We start from the raw sequence: 7,656 nt of genomic DNA on the forward strand, positions 1-7,656 counted from the left end.
AAGAGTTTATTATCCTTTGCTAACAATATCTAATTCATAATCTACTAAAATGCCAAAGCTCCTGTGCCTGTGCATTTTAGGAGATAATATTTCTTTTTTTTTTTTTTTTTTGCTATTTTTTTTTCGGAGCTGAGGACCGAACCCAGGGCCTTGTGCTTGCTAGGTAAGTGCTCTACCACTGAGCTAAATCCCAACCCCAGGAGATATTATTTCTAAATGGCTGTTGTTGCCTACACAAGAGACTCTTGTTGCGGTCGAAGATGCAACAGCGTCGCGGAATAAACCTGGGGCTGGGTCAGGATGCACAGTACAGAAAGCCAGTGGACTGGTGTGCTGTGTCTCTGGGCAGACACTTGTGGATGTTGCCACATAGTTCATAGTTAGAGGGTAGAAGAGGGGTGTGGCCACCCCCTGGCTCCTTTGCTATCCTTTCTCTGTTCTGCTTCCTTAAAGTGGGGGACAGGGATACTTAATCCCACACTGACCTAGCTGTAGGGAGCGGCTAAAGATGGCGCCGACATCCGGTGGTCGTTTGTGGTAAACACCTACAGCGCATGTGTTGGCAGACCCCCAGCACCTACAAGGCCAGGGTGATATTCATGCTAAATAGGTTATTTCATGCTCCACCAATCCCTAGAGGACAAATTTACAGCCACAGCCTGTCTTGTATTTAAGGCAAGTGCCTTTGTTCCTCGGGGTCCCCGTATCATCAACTAGGTGTTCCTGCAATAAAGGCTGATTGAGAAGGATCCAACGGTGTTGCGTCTTCCTTGCCGGTCGAGGTGGGCGCGACAACTGGTGGCCTGTACGGGGACCCGAGAAAATTATCTTTTCTCGTCTGGATCCAGAACTTTTTCAGCCTCAGGACGGTCGACGACGGTAAGTTCCCAGTAGGGGCAGTTAGTTGCCGGAATTGGGACAATAGAGTTCCTATAAGTGGAACGGTAAAGTTCCTGAAGTTGGGACGATAAAGCTACGGGATAAGGGATTGTAAAACTTCCCTAGTAGGACAATAAAGTTCTCTGGAAAAGTAGAGACAATGATAGCCTTGATTTAGAGGCAAAAAGGGGTTTGTGGAGCACGGTAATGTTGTCTTTTCCATTTGATCCTTTGTGGGTTGGACTAGCACTTTTGCCTTATACTCTTTTTGTGTTGTGGTGTTGCTTCTGTCTGAATTGCCACCGTCCAGGGCATGAATGCATTTGTTGGGAAGAGTCCATGATGAGCCACAAGATCGTGTGTAAATAAACACGCCAGCTCGCCAGGTCCCCTTACTTGTAAATCGATCGTAAATAAGGTCGTAAAAGCATGGGAAGCTCACACTCCACCCCGCTCCTGTCAGCTCTTCAGGATCTTCTTGGTTAGCGTAAGCTTAAAATTGAAAAGAAAATCCTGCTGAGTTTTCTTGATGAGTGTAACCGTCGTGCCCCGTGGTTTATAGTGTCAGGGTCGCTCACTTTGAGAGCATGGGAGAGGCTGGGAAAAGATCTGGATAAGGAGACTACTGTGGGCAAGCTTAAACCAGGGACAAGGCCGCTTTGGCGTATGATCCATGCCTGCTTGGAAGATAAACGATGTGAAGAAGCTGTTAGGACAGATCAGAGAATCCTTACAGAGCAACAGGAGAGTATGTCAGAAGGAGAGAAAGTTTTGAAGGAAGGAAAGAAAAGAATAGGAGGAAAAGAGGTAAAAGAAAAGGCAGAAAAGATCAAGGAGAGGATAGACAAAGGCGAGAATAGTAATCAGGATCTAGGAACAAAAAAAAATTTTATCCCTCATTAAAGGCATTGACCTTGGAGATGTCTAGTGATTCAGAGTTTAGTGATAGTGACTTAGCTGACCTTGAGGAGGAGGTAGCTCATTATGAGAAAGAGATTTATCATTCTGACTGGCCAAACACTTAAGCTGTGCAGAAACAAGCCAAGGACTTAAATAAGAAGGCAATTATGCCAACAGCACCTCCTGCACCCCCGTATAACTTTCAAGGTAAAACAATGGTGAAGCCTGCAGGAAGTACTTCTTTTTGCCTGGAAGTATGGAAAGAGTTAGGATTGAGTTTTCCAGTTTTTCTGGATGCAAACGGGCAGCGACATCATGAACCTGTTGACTTTAAGACAATAAAACAATTAACAGAGTCAGTCAAAACCTATGGAGTCAACTCAGCTTTTGTTATCGCTCAAATTGAGGCTCTTGGCAGATACTGTCTCACCCCTGGAGACTGGGGGAGTTTAACCAGAGCCTGCCTCTCTCCGGCTATGGAACAGGTGTAGTGAAAAGAAACTTAATTTTATGGACCCCGCTCTAGTGGCGGTGTGTTGGTTGATAGCCAACGTTAATTTTTGAAGCATAGTGTTTTATCTGTGCTTGTGCTCCCAGCCCACACAGTAGGGGAGAGCGAAACTAGCTGCGGAGCTGCTACAGTGAACATGGAGGCTGCTCAGTCTCACCCAATTTTTCTGGCTCTTCAGGAGCTGTTTAAAAGAAAAAGGCTTAGGATAAAAAGAAGCACTATAGAGAGATTTCTTAGTGAGTGCGATTGCCATTGCACCTTGGTTCGCTCTCTGAGAATCTTGCAGTGGACAGCTAAGAAAAGCTGGGAAAGATTTAAATTTTGCTTGGGAACAAGGAACCTTAAAGGGACAGGCTACAGTAGAAATGCTACAGGAGGAACGATTTGAAAAGGCTGTGAGCGAGGTGGGGGAGGACTCTAAGGAAAACAAGAACAAGAAAGGAATTTATCCATCCCTCAAAGAACAAGGTCAAAAAATAAATAAATAAAATTCCAGTTGCTAACTTTAGTGGCCTGACCTTCAACTTTTGCTTACAGAAAGAGAGTGCTCATTAAGAGAAGTTCTTTCAGGGAGCCTGCCTTATCTGTTGGTTTTATTCCAAGAGAGGAGTTAGTCTCCAGCATTAAGTTATTTTTCTCCTTAGTCATCATTAACATGGAGAGTGCCTTTGATCCTATCCCCACAGCAGCCAGTTCCTGCCCCTGTGGTCAAAATGCCCCAGGTTGGGGGACAGAGAAGCCCCTCAGACTACAAAACTGCCAACAGCCAAAGGTAAAAGTTAAAACAGAGAACATTCCAGGCCCAAGCCTAACCAGATGTGTTTCAAATGCAGATGCTTCATCAACTCTGACCAACTTTTACTCCAACAGGACGAGATAAAAATAATAAAGACTTGAAGATCCGATCCTTCTCCTGATTTAGTAGCTCTGTTCCAAGAACCAGGGGCCATAAAACCTTTTGGCCCTTATCTCCTGGAGCCATAAAACAGGGACCTATTGGGGTAAGATGGGCTAGAAAAGGCCTCAATGATTTGGGCTAGCATGAATAAAACTTATAATAAAAAAGAGACAAGGTAATGGTAAAGTGTTTTTGTATATGCATTCTTTTAGAGTTATGTTTTAGTCTTTGGACCCTGATTAGAGATAGTTTACACCCTAGACATGAGAGAGAATGGGTTTGGGAAAAATAGTCCTCCCAGACTCTCCACAGATGCTTTGGAGAAAGAGAAAAACTTTCAGAGCTCTCCTGGGAACAGAAGAAAGGTAGGAGACGTCCTGCCTCTCTGCTGGCTCCTATTGGAGAAATGCTTATTTCTGGTTCTGGGTTCCATAGGTAGGATATCTGGGTCCCTTCGGTGGGACACCATCTAGTTTTTCCCTCTATGTCTATTGTCTGTCCTTGGTGCACCAAGCTGTTCATGTCTGTCAGTTTATGTCTGTGGTTTTTGTTTCTCATTGTTTAAATGTTTTATGTTTCATGTTCAAAAGAAAAAAAAATGGTAAAAACTTTATCTGCCAGTCATTCACACCTTGATTTGGTCTTAACTCGTTTCTGAAAAGAGAACAAATGAATAAAAAGCAGTTTCAATCGGCCTTTGGAGCCCTGTACCTGCAGCAAAGAGCCTAGGTCAGCTGGAGAAGCTGCCCGGGGGCAGAGCATCTGCAGGAGCTGATCTTAAGGGCGCCAGCAGCTCCTCAGCTTCTTGGTATGGGAGCTGATGGCTGTTTCTCTTAGAAAAATCCCTGACTTGTTATTAGACTTAGCAGGTGACAAGGTGTTTCTTTTAAAATCACAGCTAGAAAAGCAAAAAATGGTGCTTGGTCTAAATATTAAAGACATGTGTTAACTACTTCAATTTTGTTTCTGACTGGTTTTAAATGTATAAATATGTTCTACATGCCTTGGTCATAGATTATTGGCCTTTAAGTTATTGGATATGGTTAAAAATTATAACATCTATAACAAGAAGTTGACATAAAACTGGTAATTTGTATAGAGTCATTCTAGACAATATGTGACATGAACCAACCTAGAGAAACAGGTCTAAATTGAGATAATATTTTTATAGAACTCTTATCCTAGAAGCCAGGCACCCCCAAATTACAGAATGTAAAATTGTGTTGGAAGTTTTTAAAAGATTTCATGATTCTTTCAATTTAATTTCTGATTCTGCTTATGTAGTTAACGCTGTGCGCTCACTTGAAATTACAGGGCCAATTAGGTTGACTAGTACTATATGTCAAATTCTTTTAGAATTACAAAAATTAATTTGGACCAAGAAAAAATAAGTTTTTCATACAACATATTCGAGCTCATACTAATTTGCCTGGTCCCATGGCCAGTAATAACGCTTTGGTGGATGCTAGTACTCGCAGAGAATTTATTTTTCATGCAGCTCCAGTTGATCTTGCTAGAGAATTTCATCAAAAGTTTCATGTTCCTGCTTTCACTCTTCAACAAAAATTTAAAATCTCTAGAGCTACAGCTCGTGATGTAGTATTACGTTGCCAGAATTGTGTTCAGTTTCACCACCCTCCTCAGGTGGGAATTAACCCTCGTGGCCTGATTCCATTAAAGCTCTGGCAGATGGATGTTACACATATATCTCAGTTTGGAAATTTAAAATATGCTCATGTTTCTGTTGATACCTGTTCCGGTATTATACATGCCACTCTAATGACTGGTGAGAAGGCTCGTAATGCCATTAGTCATTGCTTAGAGGCGTGGGCAGCCTGGGGAAAGCCTGACAGCCTCAAAACAGACAACAGACCTGCCTACACCGCAAAGTCTTTTCTGACATTTTGCCAAACAATACAGGTCAAACATATACAGGATTGCCATACAATCCCCAAGGTCAAGGAATTGTAGAAAGAGCACATCGTACTTTAAAAGAGCTCTTACAAAAACAAAAAGGGGGAATTGCCTATGGCAAAACACCAAGAGAACAGTTGTCTTTAGCTCTTTTTACTCTAAATTTCTTAATTTTGGATATGCATGGCCGCTCTACTGCGGATCGCCATGCTGCTACTAAACCTATGACTAATCAAATACAGACGGCTGAGACTATCAATCAGATTGTGGAAAGAACCACACTGGCATTGGAGATACAAGAAGAATTCAATGCCCACTTGGCATCTGGCTTTCTATTAGCTAACCAACGAATAGATTTGATTCTAGAACAAATTGAGGCATTATATCATATGACGCAGCTGTCCTGTGTTTCCTCTCTTAGAGGCTTATGTGTTACTCCATTACAAGCTAACTTTTCTCAGTATTTTCAACAGAGCAAAGAAATCTCTAATTATTTGAAAGGAAACTGGTCCATGGAAGCGGAACAATTATCAAGACAATTGCTGATGCAGATTGCTGTCCTTAACAACACCAGAATGGAACCCATCTCGATTGGGGATTTCACCTCGTGGATCACCAATGCTTTCTCATTTTTCAAAGAATGGGCTGGCATGTTTGCCTGGGGGGCTATTGTCCTCTTGGGATGTGGAGTATGTCTATGGCTTTTTTGCCGTTTACAACGAGAGCATGCCAGACACAAAGCGATTGTTTACCAAGCTATGGCGGCCATTGAAAGCGGTGCTTGTCCCAGTGTATGGCTGGCCTCTCTGATAGATTGAGAGTTCGCCCTAGATCATATTTTATCACTGTCATGTGAAGTCATTGTATCCAGAGACGGGCAACTTTCCTCAGGCTCGGACCAACCTAAGACAGGAGCCCGGTGGCGATAGGGTTAATTTCCAGTGACGGGTAAGGCCGAGTTTTTAGAGAGGAACGACCTAAGACAGGAGCAATGACGTGTATTGACGTGACACCCAGATCTAGACCAGTCATAGACAGAGGTGGCCTTGACCTGTTTGAACATTCGGGCTGGTCCTATGCCCCTCTGCTCTGTTTCTCCCCTAATATTAAACACACACGTATAGCCCAGGACGGTGTGTTGTACATAAGTCGTCTCTAGCCATTGGGGTGCAGTCCTAACTGCAAGAGTGGTTCGCCATGGCCGAGCTGGGCACTCTGTGAGGCATGTCTGATCTCTCTCAGACCACTACCTCCACCTAATGGGTTCATTTTTAAAAAAACAAAAAAGAGGGAGATGTAGGGAGCGGCTAAAGATGGCGCCGACATCCGGTGGTCGTTTGTGGTAAACACCTACAGCGCATGTGTTGGCAGACCCCCAGCACCTACAAGGCCAGGGTGATATTCATGCTGAATAGGTTATTTCATGCTCCACCAATCCCTAGAGGACAAATTTACAGCCACAGCCTGTCTTGTATTTAAGGCAAGTGCCTTTGTTCCTCGGGGTCCCCGTATCATCAACTAGGTGTTCCTGCAATAAAGGCTGATTGAGAAGGATCCAACGGTGTTGCGTCTTCCTTGCCGGTCGAGGTGGGCACGACACCTAGTCATTCAAGGAGAGGTTCCTCAGCAGAGGCAAAGTGCCTCGGGCTGAAGAAATGTGTCTGAATATCTTTTTTTTTGTTGTTTTTTTTTTTCGGAGCTGGGGCCCGAACCCAGGGCCTTGTGCTTCCCAGGTAAGCGCTCTACGACTGAGCTAAATCCCCAGCCCCGTGTCTGAATATCTTATTCTGAGCTGTAGAGAACCACTTGTTCATTTCCCTTTGAACTTTAGATTTTGATTTTTGAGACAGGGTTTTTCTGTGGGTAGCTTTGGCTACCCTGGAACTAACTCTGTAGACCAGGCTGGCCTTGATCTCACAGAGGTCTGCCTCCCTCTGCCTCTTGAGTGTTGGAATTAAAGGTGTGCTCCACCATTGCCCAGCCCTCCTATGAACTTCTGATTACGACAGAATTAGATTCAGATGCTCAACCCTGTCTACCATCGCCTTCCTCACCTGCTCCAAAGTTCTCTTAGACAAGAGCCTTGGTCCAGCGCCCTCCTCACCCCACCCCCATTGTTCTTGCAGGCACTCATATGACAGAGGCAACAGCATTGTGTCTGGTTTAAGCAGGCGAGCTCTTCAAACCCAGGCCACGGGCAAGTATGAAGCCTGAACACAGAACGATAGCCACAAGACAGTGGACCAGGATGCCGTGGCCTACCACACTAGGTCTACAGCCATGAAGAAGAGGATGTCTCTGAGGAGGATGAACACACCATCCTTCCAGAAGCAGAGGAGGAGGAGGCCTTCTCCCCAGGCCCTGGGGAACATTGTGGGCTGCAGAATTTCTCACGGATGGAAGGAAGGTGATGAGCCCGTCACCCAGTGGAAGGCCATCGTTCTAGATCAACTGCCAACAAATCCCTCTCTTTATCTGTTCAAGTGTGATGGAATTGACTGTGTTTGTGGACTGGGACTTCACAGCGATGAGAGGATTTTAAAGCTTAAGATCT

At 44.3% G+C, this 7,656-nt stretch overlaps 1 long non-coding RNA gene across 1 annotated transcript; it reads left to right on the forward strand.

Moving 5' to 3' along the window:
• Positions 494–3,195, forward strand: LOC134486344 (uncharacterized). The gene is made up of 2 exons (XR_010065135.1): positions 494–879; positions 2,977–3,195. It is a non-coding gene; the product is annotated as an uncharacterized LOC134486344 (long non-coding RNA).

The sequence above is a fragment of the Rattus norvegicus genome, chromosome 3, assembly GCF_036323735.1.
Source record: "Rattus norvegicus strain BN/NHsdMcwi chromosome 3, GRCr8, whole genome shotgun sequence".
Taxonomy (NCBI): Eukaryota; Metazoa; Chordata; class Mammalia; order Rodentia; family Muridae; genus Rattus; species Rattus norvegicus.